This window comes from Calonectris borealis, unplaced genomic scaffold, assembly GCF_964195595.1.
Source record: "Calonectris borealis unplaced genomic scaffold, bCalBor7.hap1.2 HAP1_SCAFFOLD_40, whole genome shotgun sequence".
Lineage (NCBI taxonomy): Eukaryota > Metazoa > Chordata > Aves > Procellariiformes > Procellariidae > Calonectris > Calonectris borealis.
This window is the reverse complement of record NW_027441454.1, coordinates 1,146,753-1,169,516: the sequence shown is the minus strand read 5'-3', so window position 1 is coordinate 1,169,516 and position 22,764 is coordinate 1,146,753. Positions and strand designations below refer to the sequence as shown.

The window sequence follows — 22,764 nt, the reverse complement described above, 5'->3', positions numbered from 1 at the left end:
GATGTGGCCCAAAGGGGTGTTGCTCTGGGTGGCAGAGGAGGCTCAGGGGAAGGGGTTTTCTCCTCTTCATTGACCCATGCTGGAGTGGGCCCGAGCGTGGGAGCAGCACCCGCAGCAAGAGCCTTCTCCTGCCCCCTTGCCCTGCAGAGACGTTGAAGGGGCAGCGCTCTGCAGTGCAGCCCTGTGCCAGGATCAGACCCCAGCGGAGATGCAGTCCCAACTTCCGCCATCTCAGGAGGATTCGAGTGCTGTTTTCTGCAGAGGGTCCCTGGGCACCCAGGGGACAACAGGGCTGTGCTGTCATAGACACGTCACGGGAGGAGGGTGTCTCTGCCGCTGGCCGGTGTCAAGGGGATGTAGCTCAGTGGCAGAGCGCCTGCTTCGCGTGTGGAAGGTCCTGGGTTCAACCCCCAGCATCTCCAGGGGTGCTTTTGCCCTGACTCCCCAGCCTCAGGCAGGTGTGGGCTGGAGCTGGGCACTGGTCCTCCTGCCCACCCAGGGCTTGGCTGTGAGGTGAGGAGGGCTGTGGGAGGGCTGTGTGCCCTGCTGAGTCCTCTCCTGGAGGAGAAGCTGTGCTGGACCTGAGCTCAGGGTACTGCCCTGCGCCACAGACCCACCCCACCCACCGCCCAGGGACAATGCTTGGCAGCAGAGTGTGCTTGTGGGGAGACCCAGGGAGGGGACAGATGTCAGCAGCACACTACAATCGTTTCTGGCTGCACCGAGAGATGTGGTGTGAGGGTGCTGGTCCAGCCCAGGTGTCCTCTGGGACCAGGGCCACTCTGCCCTGGTGGCTTTCCAGGGGTAAGGGTCTGAGATTGTCTCCAGGTGGAGACCCCATACCACATGGGAAGCACCTCTCTGTGCCAGCAGGTAGGGGCGTCTGAGTTGGACAAGCCTGGGCAGGGCTGTGGGACTCCCAGCTGGAGGAATGACATTTCTTACCCTGAGCCTGTCTCCAGGTCCTTCTTCCACCATCACCGCTGGCTTGAGCAGAGCCTCAGCTCAGGGAACCTGGAACTGCTGAGGTCAGGCACAGCCCTGCAGAGGTGGGACTGGTGGGGCCGGTGCCCACCTCTTGTTCCTGGGGTGTTTGGTGTCTCTGTCGACGCTGTGCCGGTGGGATCAGGGAGGCACAGGCCTGTCCACAGCCGTGCACAGGTGGGGAGGGCCAGATGGTGCCTCGGCTGCTCCCCCGGCAAAAACACCCGCAACAAAAATGGGGAGTGAGACACCTTCCACTGCAGGGTGCCCAGCCCCTGGGAATGGTGACCCCAGACTAAGAGCAATAAGGCTGCTCTCCCATGGGCTTTGACAGCTGTGCTCTGCCTGGCGTGGGGCAGCAGTGCTGAGGGTTGGTCTCCCTGTGACCACCCTCAGTTCCCCCTCGGGAGCTGCAGGAGAAACCACAGGTCTGGGGCACAGCGAGAATCCTGCTTTGCTGCAGAGAATGGACCCAGCCTGCAGGGCCAGACTGTTCAGACCCCAAAATGCCATGAAACAGGCTCTTTCTGCTCAGGTGTGCTGCCCCCAAGCACACCCAGGCCTGTGGCTTATCTCCATGAGGAATAGGAGGCAAACCTTTACCAGGTGCCAGAGTAAGGGAGAAATATTCCACCTGTGGGAGGGCAGAGCTGGTGGAGAGGTGGCACAGGACAGGCACTGGGCTCTTCTCCCTGGTCCCCACTTGGGCCACCTTGAGTCTGCAGGTCAATGTCCATGCTGCCCATAGGCCCCCACCGTCCTGCGTTCAGAAGAGAACACTCCCCTCTTCTTCTTTACTTCACTTTTATAACGTATTTCTCCGAGATGCAGGGCTGGAGCTTACCCTAGTGGGAGTTTTCCAGGGGAAGTAGGCTGGGTTTGCAGTGCCCATGTGTGTCACCCATCACCGTGGGAGTCTCACCCTGGGCACGCTGCTCTCCCATAGGGGCTGCCAGCAAAAAGGCTCCAGGGTATGGAGCAGAGGGATGTGGCAGCCTGGGCCTCCTCCAGATCCCCCCAGGGTGACCCCAGGGGTGGAGTAGCTCCCAGCAGGGAACGGGGCAATGATGAAGTGGGAGAGGATGTTGGCAAGAGCTGCCTCCTGCCCTCTCCTCCTCCAGGGCCAGACCCTGCTGTTTGCAGCAGTCCTGAGATGCAGCAGCTCCCCACAGGGAGCCAACGCACCTTCCAGCCTGCAGCAGAGGAGCCTTTCAGGGAGGAGCCGGAGGGTGTGCAGACCCACCAGCGGGAGAGGGAGGGCACTTTGGGCTCCAGGTCCTGCCCAAGTGCAAAGCCTTCTCCCCGCCTGACTCCTGTGTAAGAGGGTTTTCTGCCCATGGGCACTGGGGCTGGTGAAAGCCCTGGCCAAGGGAGAGGGACCCTGGCTCAGCTCCCAGCAGCACCTCTTTTAGGGGAGGGACACAAAATCTCCTCTGCCACAGAAACGTTCCCGCATGAGCGTCCTCCTGGATGGGCCCTTCTCCAGGCCAGGGGCTAGACCATGGCTTTTGGCTGCTGCACGCGTCTCACGGGGATCCTTTCTCCATCCCCGTGGCCCTCCAACAGTGCTGAGGGAAAGGTGCCCCCAAGCCCCCTGCTCCCATCCCTCCTGTACCTGCACACGAGTGCTGCCCCGACACAAACCCAAACGGACGCCTCTGGCGAGGCAGCAGGAGGACAAGGGTGGGGGCTGGAGGGGAGCAGGGGAAGGGGGTCTGAGGGCTGCTGTGGGGCCTTACAGCCCCTGCTCAGGAAGAAGGCAGCTCTGTGGCTGTGACAAGAGCGCTCGGGCTCTACGAGGGCCCAAGGCAGCAGGAACAGCTCATGGAAAGTGGGGCACTGGCAGAGCATGAGGAGAGGGAATCCCAGCCCCGTGTGTCCCAAAAAGTGGCTCTGCACCCTGTGCTGGGGCAGTGGGGAGCAGAGCTGCCTCTTAACCATTGTGGGAGTTAATCCATGGGCCGTGAGGTCCCCTGGGGCTGGCTGGGGTGTTCAGGGCACTGCGGCCACCTTCGGGCTCACTTGTGTGGGGCCACAGCCCAGGGCTTACCCTGACACGGCAGCTCTGTTATGGCCTCTGCACTGTGGGCCCAGCGTGGCCCGGACAGGGCCTGGGGGAAAGAGGAGCTGGAAAGCCAAGGGTGAGGAAATGGGTGCTCCCGCTGGGGTGCATCACGGGACCATCAGAGAGACACTTGGACTAGAAACTGGCTGTGGGCAGCAGGATGGAAATGCCTCTGTCAGCAGGATTATTCCCCAGGGACCATGGGCTCTCGCAGCCCCACAGCCTGACCCCAAGCCTGCTGTCCCTGAGACGCGCCCCTTCCCTACCACCGTGTCCTTCTTCTCTGCGCCCCCTGATCAGACTCAGGGAGACAACCCGACACCTGGGCCCGCCAGCACCAGCTCTGGCTCAAAGCCCTCACAGACTTTTCATAGGAACAAATATGGATGCACCGTGTAAAAATGGGAATAAAGATAGAGGAAACGCCAGGCGGTGTCTGCTGCCCATGGCACAGGGAGATGTTTCACAGCTCACAGCTCTCCCAGCTGCACAGACCTCTCCTCCCTCCTGGCGGCACCCAGCGGCACAGCAGAGATGGGCTCTGCTGGCCTGGGGCTCAGGGACGGTTGCGTAGCAAGCTCTGGTGTCACAGCCTTTGTGTCCTCACGGGGATGTGCCAGAGACACCTCTTCAGCATCGTCATAGCCCATGCTCCCCAGGGTCAGGGATGAGGTGTCTCCTTCAGCTCCAGGGACCCCGTCACTTCTCCGGGAGCACAGGCTACCCCCTGCAAGCAGCAAGGCAGGACACTGCAGTTCGTCCCATGGGGTCTGTACATCACCTTCCTCCCTGCTCCTCACCACATTCAGCTCCTTATCCCACGCCCAGTCCCTCCAAGGAAAACTCCTGGGTCACGTTCCCCCTTCCCGGGAGGTTTGGGTGTCAGTACAGTAGAGACCTGGGTGGCACCAGGGACGGCACCCCAGGAACCAGCAGCGCGCTCTTTTCCTCTCACCTCCCAGAGCATCCTTGGGCCCTGCTCCCTCCTCTGGTGCCCTGGGCATTTCCCAAGCTCCCTGCCCAGGGGCAGCACCATCGCCAGAGTCAGAAACCTCCCTGGCATCATCATAGCCATCTGCTGGGTCACCTCCGGGCAGGACAAGAACATCTGAAAGGAGAGGGGAGCTGGTGACAGGGAGAAGATAGGTCCTGCAGAGCAGAGGAGGGGAGGACGAGCAGGGACAGAGGGCTGAGACAATGCTGTTGGCAGCACCATGTCCTCCCCATCTCTGACGGTGACGCTCAGTGACATCCCTGTCTATCACATGTCTGCAGGGAGATCAACCCCTTCCTGCCTCCGTTACCTGGTGCTGATCCCAGACCATCCTCCTCCTCGGTGTTCCCAGGGTAGGGCTGCAGCTGGCTCGGGGATTCCTCTGAAGAGGAGTCTGGAGAGATGCACAGCGGGGGTCAGGCAGTGAGCCCCACTGCCCTGCCGCATGGTCAGCACTGCGGGGGAAGGGGGACCCACAGAGCTGGGGCTGCATGGGGAGGAAGGCTGGGAATTGACCCTGCTCCCCTGGGACAAACACTGTCTCAAAGCTGCTCCCAGAGCTGCCCTAGGACAGCCCCTTCCCTCACTCCTCGGGTGCCCCATTGGGTGCAGGGGCAGGAAGAGAGGGGCTGTCCAGCTGGTTGGCGGAAGCTCCTCTCCCGGGCCCAGGACCTCGATGCTCTCCCCACAGACCACATGGCCCCAGCGCTGCAGGAACCATGGGCTGGGGGGCTTCAGGGGATCAGCCCTGGTTGGGGCCAGGGGAAAGGGTCCTGCAGATGTGCCTCCCGCTCAGGGAGGACCCCCACCCACCTGAGCGACCAAACCTTTCCTGCTTCTCCCACGCTGGGCTGTAACTGATCTCCTCATACACGGCCTCGGGGAAGAGCTCCTGAGCTCTCCTGGAGCCTGTGGACAGAGACAGGGCTGGCCCAGGGAAAGGCAGAGGGGGATGGGACCTCACTGTGCTCCCCCAAACCTGTTCCTTTGGCCAGCCCAGGGCTGGTCCGACAGCACAGCCCAACTGTGCCGTCCAGGCACATCGCCCGTGAGGGCAACGTTGCTGTGGAGATTATCTGGGGCAGCGTCACCCTTGCATCATCCTTTCGGAGACAGCGCTCATGCCCCTCTGGCCCCTGGGTCCTGCCTCCCTTGTCTGACCGCGGAGCAGCTCCCATGTCTCCTCTCCACCTGGAGCTGCCCCCTATCTGCCCCACGGGTCTATAGCAGGGCCCCTGTCCTGCCGGGTGGTGGGCAGGGCTGGGCAGAGGGACAGCCTGGGGGCCTGACACCACGGAGATGGACCCTACTGCCTCACGCTCCTCCTGTTCTCTCCCTTGCCCCAGAGCCCCCTCCAGCACTACCCAGAGCGCTGCCAGCCTTGGCCATCCCCACTCTGCCATTTCCCTGCTCGCCCCATCGCGAGCTCCCCCCGCCTCCGGGCTCTCTCCACCCCTTGCTGCTCGTGCCCCACAGCCAGGCAGTCAGTGGGGTGGTGCATGAGGCAGATGGCAGCACACAGCCTCATCCCCCCAGCCCTGCCTGTGCCTGACAGCCCGCAGCACCCCACAGCCCTTCCAGCAGGCTTCTCCCCCTGGCACCGCTGTGGAAGGACCCACCTCTGCGCCCAGCCCTGGCACGGAGCACTTGCCCGGCCAGGAAGGCCAGGAGCAGGCAGAGGAGGGCCCCCAGGATGATGCAGATGATGACGGGCACTGAGACTCTCCCGCTGCTGCTCAAACGGCCCCGGGTGGGATCTGCATGGGCGAGAACATGGAAGGGGCAGCACCAGGCCTGGAGAGCTGGGGGCAGCCCCACTCCTGACTCCCATCACACACGGCAGCAGTGGGTGCAGAGCCCCAGGGGTGAGTGATGGGGAAGCTTCCACCCTGCTGAGCAAACTAAAACCCTCCCCAACCCCCACCACCACCCCAGTGCCTCCTCCTGGGAGTTTCACACCCCAGCAAGAAGCCCCTTCCATCCAGCAGTGGGGCACAGCCTGGCCCCGGGGATACCCAGCCCCAGCGGGAGGACAAATTACCTGCTCGGGGTGGGGATGCTGTTGTCCTGGGTGTAGCTGCAGAGGAGGAAAAGGAGAGCTGGGCTGAGAGGGTGGGGGTGTGGGTACCGGGGAGCCTCCTCCCCAACACACTGTGTGTGTGTCTGTAGATGTCCCTGGCACATCCCACCCAAATTGCCCCTCCGGTAGTGCTAGAAAGGGAGGCCGGGACAGGGTGCAGCGCCGCTGCTCTGGGCAGCAGGCAGGATGGCACAGGCAGCCCAGGGCATAGCCCTGGGGCTGCAGGGCCCCATGGGCAGTGGCCGGAGGACACCCAGTCCCATCACGGCTGCTCCCCACCTGGCACCAGGCTCCTGCACTCTGCAGGAACCTTCGTGCTCTTGGCAGGTCAGGGGCCATGCCAGCACCAAGCGGGCGAAAGGCCTTCCCCAGCTCCCTGCCAATACGCGAGCAAGGGGTCCCAGCCCTGCCGCTCACCTGAGCAGCGTACGGCCGCGTCTTCCTTATGCCGGCAAGCACCGCCATCCCCGGGCCGGGCCCAGCAGTCCTGCAGGGACGGCTCCGTCCCCTGGCACTCCACCTGCTCCAGCCAGATGGGGCCTTGCCCCATCCCAAATGCAGCCTCCTTCAGGGCAGACAGCGCGGGGCCACAGCCCAGCTGCCTGCACGCCACCTCGGCATCCCGCATGTCCCAGGAGTCGTCGCACACCGTCCCCCAGGAGCCACGGTGCCAGACCTCCACTCTGCCTGAGCACCCATCCTCGCCTCCCATGGCGCGAATCTTCTCCCTGTCTGGAGAAAGCAAAGACCTCCCAAGGCACTGAGACAGCCCACAGAGCCCTGCCAGACAAGAAGGGTGCACAGGGGAGCAGCTCAATACCTGTGCAGCTCGTGGAGTTGGGGCACGGGGCCAATGGGGCTGGGGACCTTTCTGGGCGTCCCCCTGAAGAGAGAAACACTGTAGTGAAGGGGCTGGTTGGGGGATGGTGCAGAAGAGAGCGAGGCTGAGCTCTGCTTGTGCCTCCCCGTACCATCTTTGTCACGGCAGCAACTGAACCCCGGTCATTCAGCGGGCATGCGCAGGCCTGGGGGGACCCTGATTGCTCAGCCCCTAAAGGTCCCTGGTTCACAGAGCAGCAGTAGTGTGTCTGTGGAGGGGAGGCTCTTCTGAGCCCTGTCTGGTCTCTTCTGAGACCTCACCTGGGGATGCCTCTGCCTCCACCAGGCGCTGCTGGCAACCTGGGTGGCAACTGCTGCTGGATGTGTGTGGCTGTGGTCACATTTGTGCCACCGGGGTGACATGGAAAGGAAAAGCCCCTCCAAGCTCTTTCTCTGCCTTTGGCTGTGCCCAGCGGGGAGCAGGATCTGGGGTGACACTGGTGCCCGAGTGGCTCAGAGTTACCTTTGCAGGTGATGTGGATCTCGTCTCGCAGGTCTTCGCATGACTGCGGGTGCCAGGGAGTGGAGGGACACTGCCAGAAGGAGCTGGTTTTCTCCCCACACTGCACATTATCCAGCCACGCAGGGCCAGACACCCTGCCATAGGGCAGGCGTGTTTCCAGGGATCCTCCGTCCCCGCAGCCCAGCTCCTTGCATGCCAGCGACACCGTATCGAGAGTCATTGAGTTGGAGCAAATGCTCCCCCACGTCCCGTTGTAGAAAACCTGCAGGCGCCCGGAGCAGCCGTCGCTGTTCTCCAGCCTGAGGGCCATGAACTCTGGGAGGAAAGGCAGCAAGGGGGAAGAGGCTGGTCTGGGGCTGTGGGAGAGGGGACGCCTCTGCGCTCGCCAGGCCCTCAGCCAGGCAGGGGCACGGCCAGCACGTCCCCCTTGCACCCAGGGGCAGAGGGAGGGCCCTGAGGGGGACTGAGGGTCCGCAGGACAGGCTCGGGCAGGAGCTTAGAGGCAGCCAGGGACAGCCTTGGCCATGCGCGGCTCTCCCCATGTCCTGGCCTCCCCGGGAACCAGGCTCCCACCACACCACCCAGCACAGACCTGAGCAGATGACTCCCGCGTCCTCTTTGTGCCCACAGTCGTGCTGCCCCCAGGGCCCCGCAGGGCAGTCCCAGAGAGCAGCTTCGGCCCCAGAGCAATTCACGGCACCCATCCAGATCTGCCCAGAGCCTTCCCCGAACCGAGCGGAGCCGGCCGCCTCCACCGCCCCTCCACAGCCCAGCTGCTGGCAAACGACGGCAGCATCAGAGAGGTCCCAGCCATCATCGCAGACAGTCCCCCAGCTGCCCTGGTAGTAGATCTCCACTCTCCCGGCGCAGCGCCCGGCCCCGTTCACCAGCCGGACCTGCCGGCTCCCTGCAGTGGGGAGAAACCCCAGTTGCTGCCAGGGGCTGGCTGCCCACCCACCCCATCATCTGGGGGGCCCGGGCAGTGCCGCTCACCCCGGCAAATGACTCCCACGTCCTCCGCAACCCCTGCTGCCAGCGCACTCTCGGGCAGGGAGGTGTTGCAGAGGCTCAGGTTGGGCTCATGCCCTGCGCACCGGACCCCTCGCAGCCCTACGGGGCCCGTCCCTCGCTCGGGCTTTGGGGGGTTGTAGGCTGTCTCTGCCTGTCCGCACTGCAGCTGCCGGCACACCACGTTGGCCTCCTGCACATCCCACTGGTCATCCAGGACTCTGCCCCAAGTCCCGCGCTGGAAGATCTCCACTCGCCCGTCGCACCGGCTCCCTCCACCCACCAGCCGCAGGGATGCAAAGCCGGCTGACCCTGCGGAGAGCAGAGATGCCACGGCCATTGGCGGCACTGGGGAGCACGGCACCCTTCAGGAGCAGGGTGAGGGGGAATTCTCTGACCAAACAGGACAAGATTGAGCCTTGGGCTGACGAGAAGTGAGGGCAAAGCATGGGCCCACTCTGCAGCTCACACCCAGCTCTGCTGCTGCTGAGGCACCCAGGAGCTCCTGCCTGGGTGGTGGGATGAAGCTCTGCAGGGCGCTCTGTAGAGGTGGGATGTGGTTGTCTGCAGCCAGGGGGTGGAGCAGAGCCCCGCAGCCCCATCCTGGATTCATCCCACAGTAGGAAAAGCCAGGAGGCCAGGCCTGGCAGTGGCGCTGCCCTGGGGGCAGATGCCTGCTTCTGTTCAGCCCTCAGCTCTCCCACAGTAGAGCAGTCAGTCTGAGCAGGCAAAGCCCTCCAGAAGGCTCCTGGGGAAGCAAGGGTTTCTCCAGGGAGAAATTCAGCCTGGGGCTGCTCTGGGAGTCCTGCTTTGGGTGGCCATGGAGTAAATGGAGTTAATGCAGCATTTTCCCGGCACTCACCTGAGCAAATGACAGCGGCGTTGTTCCCATGGGAGCAGGGTGAGGCCCCCAGGGTGATCACTGGGCACTGTCCCAGGTGGGCTTCAGTCCCGTCACAGTGGAATGAGTCTCTCCAGACAGGTCCGGTTCCTCTCCCAAAATGCCCTCCTCCAGGAATGGACTCAGCAAACCCGCAGTTGAGTTGACGACAGAGAACGTGGGCATCCGAGAGATGCCAGCGGGAGGCACAGAGGGTGCCCCAGGTCCCCAACACCTGGACCTCCACTCTCCCCGCACACGCCGTGCTGCCATTCACCAGCCTGAACCCTGTGTACTCTGGGGACAGAGGAGGAGAACTGAGGGTGGGCCGGTGCTCTTGTACCCTCGGTAGCTGGCGGAGCGGCCAGCGGGACAGCATGCCTTTCTTCTCCTTCTGCCCTATTTTCATGCTGCAGACAGCCCATCACCCCTTCTGTCCTCGTGCCCGGCCCAGCACGGTCCTTGCTCTGTTTCCCACCCTGGGGTTCAGCACCCCACCCTGAGTCCTTACGTGTGCAGGTGACAACAGCGCTGTTCATGCGGGTGCAGGGCTGGTCCCTGGGGGACCCCCTGGGGCAGGAGGCGAGGAGGGATTCATTCCCCACACACTGCAGCTCTCCGGCCCAGATGGGACCCACCCCTTCTTCAAAGGGAGCTGGCCCAGCCACAGGCAGGGCCACACCGCACTGCAACTCCCTGCAGACCACACCAGCAGCTTTGGCACCAAAGTGGGAATCACAGACAGTTTTCCACTGGTCCCCGTCATGGACCTCCACACGTCCTGAGCAGTGGCTCTTCCCTTCTACGAGCCGGACAAATCCTGGAGAAACCGAAACACCTGAGAGCTTTCTGGCAGTTAAATGCCCACTTTCCCACATCACCTCCAAGCAAGCTGTGACCAATTTACCCATTGCACATCCCAGAGGAAGCTGTTGGGGGAGTGTTGGTAACACAAACACGTCCAGCCCCCCAGCACCCCTTCTCTACACCATCACAGCACTAGAGGGTCTGTGTCTATTGCAGACACACAGCAGACGCTGCAGACCATGGTGGCACCTTTGGGACCAAGGTGTGAGTCACAGACAGTTTTCCAAGGGTCCCCATCATGGATCACTATATGTCCTTAGCAGGGGCTATTCCCTCTGACCAACCAGCCAGATCCCGGAGCAACCAAAGACCCCTGGGAGGTCCCACAGCCCTCTGGCAGTCCCCTGACCACATCCCGCGTCCAAGTTGGCCGAAGGCAAAAAGCGCCACGACCACCCCAGCGGCTCTCAGGGGGTGCTGATGGCACAAACAGAGCAGGGCCCGCCTGCCGCTCCTCAGAAATCAGCCCAGCACTTGTGGGCTTGCTTCTCTCCCAAACCCACTGCCACAGGCACTGCTCAGACAAACTGCTGCTGCCCCACAGGCCTTGGGCTGCCCGGCACTGGTCCCTGGGCACTGCAGCTCCCAGAGCACTTGGGCTCCAGGGAAATGAGCCCAGGCGCTGTTGCCTGCTGCAGCTTGCTCTGCCCCATGGAGCTCAGGGCCAGGCATGAGGAACCTCTTGGTGCCACCAGAAACGTGCCCTGTTCCCAGGGGGGTCTTGGGCTGTGGGGCACTGCTGGTAGATGGGACATGGCACAGGGCAAAAGTAGAGTGAGGCTGTACCTGCGGTGGGTGTCTGTGCCAGCCCCTGCTCCAGCACCTGCCCAGCAAAAAGGTCCTCAGCCATGGCCAGAGTGCGCTGCTGGATGCTCATGTCCCTGGACAACAGCCAGGCGGAGGGCAGGAGAGTGGACAGAGAGCAACCCTGGGCTTACACGAGCTCCCAGTGCAAGGGCAGGCACAGGGGAGTGCCAGTAAATGCTGGCAAACCCAAAAGTGCAAGGCAGCCAGGGGCTGGGACAGACATGAGAGGCTGGGCAGCAGGTCAGCCCTCCTGGACGGGGCCATGTCCCCACGGGCAGGCTCTCATGGGGTGACCCTGGGAAAGGTGCCACATGCCACCCCGCTCCTCAGACCAGGCCAAGCGCTCCTCCTCTCCAAGCAACCCCTTTGATTCAGCCAAGGGACTTGTGTCTGCCAGGGAGCACAACCCCACAGTATCTAGCCATCTCACGCCCCTCCCCGGTACTGTGGGTGGCCACAGGAGTCACTCTTGGTGCCTCTGCATGGGGGGACCTGGCCCTTGGCACTGCCAGACAGGTCCTGGGTGAATAGGAGGAGAAAGATGGGAATCAACAGACAATGCAGGGCAGGGTGGGGGATTAATCAGAGTCACCGCAGGGTCAGGCAGGTAAGGGCACCCTTGGGCAGGTTCCCACTGGGCTTTCCCGAGGGACAGGGGACACCAGCAATGACAGTCCCAGCTCGGCAGTGCGACCGGCCACGTTGAACAATGCTCCGGTGCCCACTTGTTGCTCCCTGAGGACAAGCCAGGTCTCTTCCCCCGTCCCAGCCCCACAGAAGGGGAATAGGCTCTGCCCTTACCTGAACACATCACTCCAGCGTCATAAGCATGAACGCAGTTATGTTCACCCCATCCGCTGTGTGGGCAGTCAGACAGGGAAGATTCGGTGCCATTACAGCCAACATCATCCATCCAAATGGGGCCAGATCCTGGCCCAAAGTGTCCGTACTGAGGAGCTCCAACAGCAGACCCACAGCCCAGCTGCTTACAAACCACTGCCGCATCGTTCATGCTCCAGTACTGACCACACACGGTCCCCCACTGGCCCTGTTGTTTCACCTCCACTCTCCCAGCACAGCGCCTGCCGCCATCCACCAGCCTCACCTCTGCAGCACCTTCAAACACTGACACAGGACCAGTCAGGACAGCGCTGAGCCCCCCAGCACTGTGGGGCTGGGGGAACCCCTGCCCGGGTGGAGTCAGAGGTGCCAGGGTGGGAGCCCACGCCCCTCCAGGCTGTCCCCGGGGTAGTGCAGGGGTCCCTTCTATCTCCATGGGCTGTGCAAGGCTGGGGATGCCCAGCTCCAGCCCTGCTGGCTCATTCGTGGCCCCACAGACTTTGGCACCCCAGCTTTCCTTCCACCCCAACGGCCCCCTGCAACCTGCCCCCGGCCCATGCCCACCCAGGGCACCCGCTCCTCCCCAGCCAGCACCCCGAGAAGAGACCTGCCCCCACCAGGACTCCCCCAAGCACACACTGCTGCTTCCGCCCAGGGCCCCGAGCTCTCCTGGACCACAGCCTGCCCTGGGCATCTGCCAGGACATCCTCCACCCTCAGGCCTTTCTGTGTCCCCTGCGGTGCAACATGGTGATCCCAGTGAGCCCTCCCAGCCCATGGCCCCTCCTTGTCCTTGGGCATCAGCCCAGCCCTGCCCTTGTCTGGGATCCCCCAGAAGGTCACCTCTCTGCCAGCCTGTGGGAACACACACCCCAGTTCCCTTGTCTCCACAGGCACAGCCTGCACCGCCTCAAGCTGGAGCTCACCCCAGTGTTCAGCACCCCACCCTGAGTCCTTACGTGTGCAGGTGACAACCGCGCTGTTCATGTGGGTGCAGGGCTGGTCCCTGGGGGACCCCCTGGGGCAGGAGGCGAGGAGGGATTCATTCCCCACACACTGCAGCTCTCCGGCCCAGATGGGACCCACCCCTTCTTCAAAGGGAGCTGGCCCAGCCACAGGCAGGGCCACACCGCACTGCAACTCCCTGCAGACCACACCAGCAGCTTTGGCACCAAAGTGGGAATCACAGACAGTTTTCCACTGGTCCTCGTCATGGACCTCCACACGTCCTGAGCAGCGGTTCTTCCCTTCTACCAGCCGGACAAATCCTGGAGAAACCAAACCAACTGAGAGCTCTCTGGCAGTTAAATGCCCACTTTCCCACATCACCTCCAAGCAAGCTGTGACCAATTTACCCATTGTGCATCCCAGAGGAAGCTGTTGGGGGACTGTTGGTGACACAAACACGTCCAGCCCCCCAGCACCCCTTCTCTACACCATCACAGCACTAGAGGGTCTGTGTCTATTGCAGACACACAGCAGACGCTGCAGACCATGGTGGCACCTTTGGGACCAAGGTGTGAGTCACAGACAGTTTTCCAAGGGTCCCCATCATGGATCACTATATGTCCTTAGCAGGGGCTATTCCCTCTGACCAACCAGCCAGATCCCGGAGCAACCAAAGACCCCTGGGAGGTCCCACAGCCCTCTGGCAGTCCCCTGACCACATCCCACGTCCAAGGTGGCCAAAGGCAAAAAGTCCCACGACCACCCCAGCGGCTCTCAGGGGGTGCTGATGGCACAAACACAGCAGGGCCCGCCTGCCGCTCCTCAGAAATCAGCCCAGCACTTGTGGGCTTGCTTCTCTCCCAAACCCACTGCCACAGGCACTGCTCAGACAAACTGCTGCTGCCCACAGGCCTTGGGCTGCCCGGCACTGGTCCCTGGGCACTGCAGCTCCCAGAGCACTTGGGCTCCAGGGAAATGAGCCCAGGCGCTGTTGCCTGCTGCAGATTGCTCTGCCCCATGGAGCTCAGGGCCAGGCATGAGGAACCTCTTGGTGCCACCAGAAACGTGCCCTGTTCCCAGGAGGGTCTTGGGCTGTGGGGCACTGCTGGTAGATGGGACATGGCACAGGGCAAAAGTAGAGTGAGGCTGTACCTGCGGTGGGTGTCTGTGCCAGCCCCTGCTCCAGCACCTGCCCAGCAAAAAGGTCCTCAGCCATGGCCAGAGTGCGCTGCTGGATGCTCATGTCCCTGGACAACAGCCAGGCGGAGGGCAGGAGAGTGGACAGAGAGCAACCCTGGGCTTACACGAGCTCCCAGTGCAAGGGCAGGCACAGGGGAGTGCCAGTAAATGCTGGCAAACCCAAAAGTGCAAGGCAGCCAGGGGCTGGGACAGACATGAGAGGCTGGGCAGCAGGTCAGCCCTCCTGGACGGGGCCATGTCCCCACGGGCAGGCTCTCATGGGGTGACCCTGGGAAAGGTGCCACATGCCACCCCGCTCCTCAGACCAGGCCAAGCGCTCCTCCTCTCCAAGCAACCCCTTTGATTCAGCCAAGGGACTTGTGTCTGCCAGGGAGCACAACCCCAAAGTAGCTAGCCATCTCACGCCCCTCCCCAGTACTGTGGGTGGCCACAGGAGTCACTCTTGGTGCCTCTGCATGGGGGGACCTGGCCCTTGGCACTGCCAGACAGGTCCTGGGTGAATAGGAGGAGAAAGATGGGAATCAACAGACAATGCAGGGCAGGGTGGGGGATTAATCAGAGTCACCGCAGGGTCAGGCAGGTAAGGGCACCCTTGGGCAGGTTCCCACTGGGCTTTCCCGAGGGACAGGGGACACCAGCAATGACAGTCCCAGCTCGGCAGTGCGACCGGCCACATTGAACAATGCTCCGGTGCCCACTTGTTGCTCCCTGAGGACAAGCCAGGTCTCTTCCCCCGTCCCAGCCCCACAGAAGGGGAATAGGCTCTGCCCTTACCTGAACACATCACTCCAGCGTCCTCAGCATGATCGCAGTTATTTTCACCCCATCCGCTGTGTGGGCAGTCAGACAGGGCAGATTCGGTGCCATTACAGCCAACATCATCCATCCAAATGGGGCCAGATCCTGGCCCAAAGTGTCCGTACTGAGGAGCTCCAACAGCAGACCCACAGCCCAGCTGCTTACAAACCACTGCCGCATCGTTCATGCTCCAGTACTGACCACACACGGTCCCCCACTGGCCCTGTTGTTTCACCTCCACTCTCCCAGCACAGCGCCTGCCGCCATCCACCAGCCTCACCTCCACGGCACCTTCAAGCACTGACACAGGACCAGTCAGGACAGCGCTGAGCCCCCCAGCACTGTGGGGCTGGGGGAACCCCTGCCCGGGTGGAGTCAGAGGTGCCAGGGTGGGAGCCCACGCCCCTCCAGGCTGTCCCCGGGGTAGTGCAGGGGTCCCTTCTATCTCCATGGGCTGTGCAAGGCTGGGGATGCCCAGCTCCAGCCCTGCTGGCTCATTCGTGGCCCCACAGACTTTGGCACCCCAGCTTTCCTTCCACCCCAACGGCCCCCTGCAACCTGCCCCCGGCCCATGCCCACCCAGGGCACCCGCTCCTCCCCAGCCAGCACCCCGAGAAGAGACCTGCCCCCACCAGGACTCCCCCAAGCACACACTGCTGCTTCCGCCCAGGGCCCCGAGCTCTCCTGGACCACAGCCTGCCCTGGGCATCTGCCAGGACATCCTCCACCCTCAGGCCTTTCTGTGTCCCCTGCGGTGCAACATGGTGATCCCAGTGAGCCCTCCCAGCCCATGGCCCCTCCTTGTCCTTGGGCATCAGCCCAGCCCTGCCCTTGTCTGGGATCCCCCAGAAGGTCACCTCTCTGCCAGCCTGTGGGAACACACCCCCCAGTTCCCTTGTCTCCACAGGCACAGCCTGCACCGCCTCAAGCTGGAGCTCACCCCAGTGTTCAGCACCCCACCCTGAGTCCTTACGTGTGCAGGTGACAACCGCGCTGTTCATGTGGGTGCAGGGCTGGTCCCTGGGGGACCCCCTGGGGCAGGAGGCGAGGAGGGATTCATTCCCCACACACTGCAGCTCTCCGGCCCAGATGGGACCCACCCCTTCTTCAAAGGGAGCTGGCCCAGCCACAGGCAGGGCCACACCGCACTGCAACTCCCTGCAGACCACACCAGCAGCTTTGGCACCAAAGTGGGAATCACAGACAGTTTTCCACTGGTCCCCGTCATGGACCTCCACACGTCCTGAGCAGCGGTTCTTCCCTTCTACCAGCCGGACAAATCCTGGAGAAACCAAACCAACTGAGAGCTCTCTGGCAGTTAAATGCCCACTTTCCCACATCACCTCCAAGCAAGCTGTGACCAATTTACCCATTGTGCATCCCAGAGGAAGCTGTTGGGGGACTGTTGGTGACACAAACACGTCCAGCCCCCCAGCACCCCTTCTCTACACCATCACAGCACTAGAGGGTCTGTGTCTATTGCAGACACACAGCAGACGCTGCAGACCATGGTGGCACCTTTGGGACCAAGGTGTGAGTCACAGACAGTTTTCCAAGGGTCCCCATCATGGATCACTATATGTCCTTAGCAGGGGCTATTCCCTCTGACCAACCAGCCAGATCCCGGAGCAACCAAAGACCCCTGGGAGGTCCCACAGCCCTCTGGCAGTCCCCTGACCACATCCCACGTCCAAGGTGGCCAAAGGCAAAAAGTCCCACGACCACCCCAGCGGCTCTCAGGGGGTGCTGATGGCACAAACACAGCAGGGCCCGCCTGCCGCTCCTCAGGAATCAGCCCAGCACTTGTGGGCTTGCTTCTCTCCCAAACCCACTGCCACAGGCACTGCTCAGACAAACTGCTGCTGCCCCACAGGCCTTGGGCTGCCCGGCACTGGTCCCTGGGCACTGCAGCTCCCAGAGCACTTGGGCTCCAGGGAAATGAGCCCAGGCGCTGTTGCCTGCTGCAGATTGCTCTGCCCCATGGAGCTCAGGGCCAGCCATGAGGAACCTCTTGGTGCCACCAGAAACATGCCCTGTTCCCAGGAGGGTCTTGGGCTGTGGGGCACTGCTGGTAGATGGGACATGGCACAGGGCAAAAGTAGAGTGAGGCTGTACCTGCGGTGGGTGTCTGTGCCAGCCCCTGCTCCAGCACCTGCCCAGCAAAAAGGTCCTCAGCCATGGCCAGAGTGCGCTGCTGGATGCTCATGTCCCTGGACAACAGCCAGGCGGAGGGCAGGAGAGTGGACAGAGAGCAACCCTGGGCTTACACGAGCTCCCAGTGCAAGGGCAGGCACAGGGGAGTGCCAGTAAATGCTGGCAAACCCAAAAGTGCAAGGCAGCCAGGGGCTGGGACAGACATGAGAGGCTGGGCAGCAGGTCAGCCCTCCTGGACGGGGCCATGTCCCCACGGGCAGGCTCTCATGGGGTGACCCTGGGAAAGGTGCCACATGCCACCCCGCTCCTCAGACCAGGCCAAGCGCTCCTCCTCTCCAAGCAACCCCTTTGATTCAGCCAAGGGACTTGTGTCTGCCAGGGAGCACAACCCCAAAGTAGCTAGCCATCTCACGCCCCTCCCCAGTACTGTGGGTGGCCACAGGAGTCACTCTTGGTGCCTCTGCATGGGGGGACCTGGCCCTTGGCACTGCCAGACAGGTCCTGGGTGAATAGGAGGAGAAAGATGGGAATCAACAGACAATGCAGGGCAGGGTGGGGGATTAATCAGAGTCACCGCAGGGTCAGGCAGGTAAGGGCACCCTTGGGCAGGTTCCCACTGGGCTTTCCCGAGGGACAGGGGACACCAGCAATGACAGTCCCAGCTCGGCAGTGCGACCAGCCACATTGAACAATGCTCCGGTGCCCACTTGTTGCTCCCTGAGGACAAGCCAGGTCTCTTCCCCCGTCCCAGCCCCACAGAAGGGGAATAGGCTCTGCCCTTACCTGAACACATCACTCCAGCGTCCTCAGCATGATCGCAGTTATTTTCACCCCATCCGCTGTGTGGGCAGTCAGACAGGGCAGATTCGGTGCCATTACAGCCAACATCATCCATCCAAATGGGGCCAGATCCTGGCCCAAAGTGTCCGTACTGAGGAGCTCCAACAGCAGACCCACAGCCCAGCTGCTTACAAACCACTGCCGCATCGTTCATGCTCCAGTACTGACCACACACGGTCCCCCACTGGCCCTGTTGTTTCACCTCCACTCTCCCAGCACAGCGCCTGCCGCCATCCACCAGCCTCACCTCCACGGCACCTTCAAGCACTGACACAGGACCAGTCAGGACAGCGCTGAGCCCCCCAGCACTGTGGGGCTGGGGGAACCCCTGCCTGGGTGGAGTCAGAGGTGCCAGGGTGGGAGCCCACTCCCCTCCAGGCTGTCCCCGGGGTAGTGCAAGGGTCCCTTCTATCTCCATGGGCTGTGCAAGGCTGGGGATGCCCAGCTCCAGCCCTGCTGGCTCATTCGTGGCCCCACAGACTTTGGCACCCCAGCCTTCCTTCCACCCCAACGGCCCCCTGCAACCTGCCCCCGGCCCATGCCCACCCAGGGCACCCGCTCCTCCCCAGCCAGCACCCCGAGAAGAGACCTGCCCCCACCAGGACTCCCCCAAGCACACACTGCTGCTTCTGCCCAGGGCCCCGAGCTCCCCTGGACCACAGCCTGCCCTGGGCATCTGCCAGGACATCCTCCACCCTCAGGCCTTTCTGTGTCCCCTGCGGTGCAACATGATGGTCCCAGTGAGCCCTCCCAACCCATGGCCCCTCCTTGTCCTTGGGCATCAGCCCAGCCCTGCCCTTGTCTGGGATCCCCCAGAAGGTCACCTCTCTGCCAGCCTGTGGGAACACACCCCCCAGTTCCCTTGTCTCCACAGGCACAGCCTGCCCCCCCTCAAGCTGGAGCTCACCCCAGTGTTCAGCACCCCACCCTGAGTCCTTACGTGTGCAGGTGACAACAGCGCTGTTCATGTGGGTGCAGGGCTGGTCCCTGGGGGACCCCCTGGGGCAGGAGGCGAGGAGGGATTCATTCCCCACACACTGCAGCTCTCCGGCCCAGATGGGACCCACCCCTTCTTCAAAGGGAGCTGGCCCAGCCACAGGCAGGGCCACACCGCACTGCAACTCCCTGCAGACCACACCAGCAGCTTTGGCACCAAAGTGGGAATCACAGACAGTTTTCCACTGGTCCCCGTCATGGACCTCCACACGTCCTGAGCAGCGGCTCTTCCCTTCCACCAGCCGGACAAATCCTGGAGAAACCAAAACAACTGAGAGCTTTCTGGCAGTTAAATGCCCACTTTCCCACATCACCTCCAAGCAAGCTGTGACCAATTTACCCATTGCACATCCCAGAGGAAGCTGTTGGGGGACTGTTGGTGACACAAACACGTCCAGGCCCCCCAGCACCCCTTCTCTACACCATCACAGCACTCAAGGGCATGTGTCTATTGCAGACACACAGCAGACGCTGCAGACCATGGTGGCACCTTTGCGACCAAGGTGTGAGTCACAGACAGTTTTCCAAGGGTCCCCATCATGGATCACTATATGTCCTTAGCAGGGGCTATTCCCTCTGACCAACCAGCCAGATCCCGGAGCAACCAAAGACCCCTGGGAGGTCCCACAGCCCTCTGGCAGTCCCCTGACCACATCCCACGTCCAAGGTGGCCAAAGGCAAAAAGCGCCACGACCACCCCAGCGGCTCTCAGGGGGTGCTGATGGCACAAACAGAGCAGGGCCCGCCTGCCGCTCCTCAGAAATCAGCCCAGCACTTGTGGGCTTGCTTCTCTCCCAAACCCACTGCCACAGGCACTGCTCAGACAAACTGCTGCTGCCCCACAGGCCTTGGGCTGCCCGGCACTGGTCCCTGGGCACTGCAGCTCCCAGAGCACTTGGGCTCCAGGGAAATGAGCCCAGGCGCTGTTGCCTGCTGCAGCTTGCTCTGCCCCATGGAGCTCAGGGCCAGGCATGAGGAACCTCTTGGTGCCACCAGAAACGTGCCCTGTTCCCAGGGGGGTCTTGGGCTGTGGGGCACTGCTGGTAGATGGGACATGGCACAGGGCAAAAGTAGAGTGAGGCTGTACCTGCAGTGGGTGTCTGTGCCAGCCCCTGCTCCGGCACCTGCCCAGCAAAAAGGTCCTCAGCCATGGCCAGAGTGTGCTGCTGGATGCTCATGTCCCTGGACAACAGCCAGGCGGAGGCCAGGAGAGTGGACAGAGAGCAACCCTGGGCTTACACGAGCTCCCAGTGCAAGGGCAGGCACAGGGAAGTGCCAGTAAATGCTGGCAAACCCAAAAATGCAAGGCATCCAGGGGCTGGGACAGACATGAGAGGCTGGGCAGCAGGTCAGCCCTCCTGGACGGGGCCATGTCCCCACGGGCAGGCTCTCATGGGGTGACCCTGGGAAAGGTGCCACATGCCACCCCGCTCCTCAGACCAGGCCAAGCGCTCCTCCTCTCCAAGCAACCCCTTTGATTCAGCCAAGGGACTTGTGTCTGCCAGGGAGCACAACCCCAAAGTAGCTAGCCATCTCACGCCCCTCCCCGGTACTGTGGGTGGCCACAGGAGTCACTCTTGGTGCCTCTGCATGGGGGGACCTGGCCCCTGGCACTGCCAGACAGGTCCTGGGTGAATAGGAGGAGAAAGATGGGAATCAACAGACAATGCAGGGCAGGGTGGGGGATTAATCTGAGCCAGCGCAGGGTCAGGCAGGGTATGGGCACCCTTGGGCAGGTTCCCACTGGGCTTTCCCGAGGGACAGGGGACACCAGCAATGACAGTCCCAGCTCGGCAGTGCGACCGGCCACGTTGAACAATGCTCCGGTGCCCACTTGTTGCTCCCTGAGGGCAAGCCAGGTCTCTTCGCCCGTCCCAGCCCCACAGAAGGGGAATAGGCTCTGCCCTTACCTGAACACATCACTCCAGCGTCCTCAGCATGATCGCAGTTATTTTCACCCCATCCGCTGTGTGGGCAGTCAGACAGGGCAGATTCGGTGCCATTACAGCCAACATCATCCATCCAAATGGGGCCAGATCCTGGCCCAAAGTGTCCGTACCGAGGAGCTCCAACAGCAGACCCACAGTCCAGCTGCTTACAAACCACTGCCGCATCGTGCATGTCCCAGTTGTCATCACACACGGTCCCCCACTGGCCCTGTTGTTTCACCTCCACTCTCCCAGCACAGCGCCTGCCGCCATCCACCAGCCTCACCTCTGCAGCACCTTCAAACACCAACATGGGACCAGTCAGGAGAGTGCCAAGGCCCAGCTCTGCAGGTCTGGGGTAACGCCCTGGCCATGTCTGAGATACCAGGGTGGGAGCCCTCTCCCCTCCAGGCTGTCCCAGTGCAGTGCGGGGGTCCCTTCTATCCCCACGCTCTGCACAAGGCAGGGGGTGTGCAGTTCTGGCCCTGCTGGGTCATTTGCCATCCCACCACACAAGGCACCTTTGCCCACCCCAATGGCCACCTACCCCCTGCCCACGCACACCTCCACGCTGTGCCCAGCCCTGCACAGGGCACCCGCTCTTCCCCAGCCCACCCCTCTTCCCCTGAACAGCCCCGTGTACCCAGGCCGGCTTCCCATGCAAACCACCTGCCCCCGCACCATCCAAACCCACCCCCACCCCCAGGGCTTTCCGAGCTCCCACCGAGACGATTCCAATGATCTCCCCACCCACAGCCCCTCCTTGCCCCTGCTGTCAGCCCAGCCCCTGCAGGCACCCCAGAGGTTGACAGTGCCCTGGGCATCTCTGGGTGCTGCCATCGCCAGCTGGGCCGGCAGCAGAGGCCACCGGCTCCAGAGGCCACCACCGGCTGGGGAAGAGAGGGTCCCAAAAGGGTGTCTACGAGGGTCTATGAATCCAGCCCGGCACAGGCTGCCCTAAACGCCCAAGCCCTGGAAAAGGAGATTCTCTCTCCCACCCAGACAGGCAGGCACAGGGTCCATGGACTCGAGCACCTTCTGACCCTCAGCTCAGTAGCACCTCAAAGAAACCCATTCCCAGGCAGATCCTATGACCATGCTGGCGCCCGCTGGCCCTGGGCTGTGGGACAAGGGAACGGGCACTTACCGCTGCACAGCTGTACCCAGAGGAGCAACCACAGCATCTGAGGGGACAGGAGTCCCTCTGTGCCCATCCTGAGCCTCCTGCCCTGCCAGCACATCCCTGCTGCGCCACGCTCCCTGCCTCAGCTCCTGGGGCCTCCTGGGGACAATGATGACAGGAGGGCAATATATCTCTGCAGATCCCAGCCCAGCTGCAGGAGGAGCCAATCAAAGCAGCAGGACCTTTTTAGACATTATCGGGAGCTATCTCCCCTCCGACACAGCCCAGCCCTCCAATGAACTTCTCCAGCGCCGTTCGTGACCATATATGAGAGACGGCTCTGCTGCAGGTGTCACGTCACTGTGGTGGGGGGCCCTCACAGGACAGGGCAGGTTGTTGGGGGGGAAATGGGGTTTTCACCCCTTGAACCTCTTGTGTTGACCAGGAGCACTGAGCATCTCCTACGCCAGGCCCATCCAAGAGCCCAAGGTGAGAGAGTCCAGCCGTCCCCGTGCCAGGGGGACCCGAGGGCTGGGATTGCAGCAGGGTCTGTGTCAGGAAGGGAAGGAAACAGCCCCTGCCCCTGCTACAGACCCCCCTCTGCTGGCAGCAGCAGCTGCGAATGGGCCTTGGCCCAGGCCAGAACCTCATCCCAGCAGTGCTGGCTCCCCCTTCCTTCCCTGGAGAGCCCATGGAAGACCCCTCCCAGGAGCCAGCGCTGGGACACGTCCCTGCCCTGGCAGCAGACGTACAGCCCAGAGGCTCAGACACATCCCTGGCTCTCAGCGTGTCACCACGGGGCCGTTATTCCCCGCCGGCGCATCGGGAGCCGCAGCCTGCAGGTGCACAAACCACAGCCCACGTGGCCTCACGGCGCTCGCCGCGCTCCCCCCGCAGCGCCCAGGCAGGAA

General features: G+C 62.6%; 1 non-coding gene and 1 pseudogene across 1 annotated transcript; one reads left to right on the top strand and one right to left on the bottom strand.

The window, feature by feature from the left end:
- Positions 1-350: 350 nt before the first annotated feature.
- TRNAA-CGC (transfer RNA alanine (anticodon CGC)) lies at positions 351-422 on the top strand. The gene has a single exon. It is a non-coding gene; the product is annotated as a tRNA-Ala (tRNA).
- Positions 423-3,515: 3,093 nt separating this feature from the next.
- Positions 3,516-22,764, bottom strand: part of LOC142076284 (scavenger receptor cysteine-rich type 1 protein M130-like) — a 40,968-nt pseudogene continuing 21,719 nt past the window's right edge.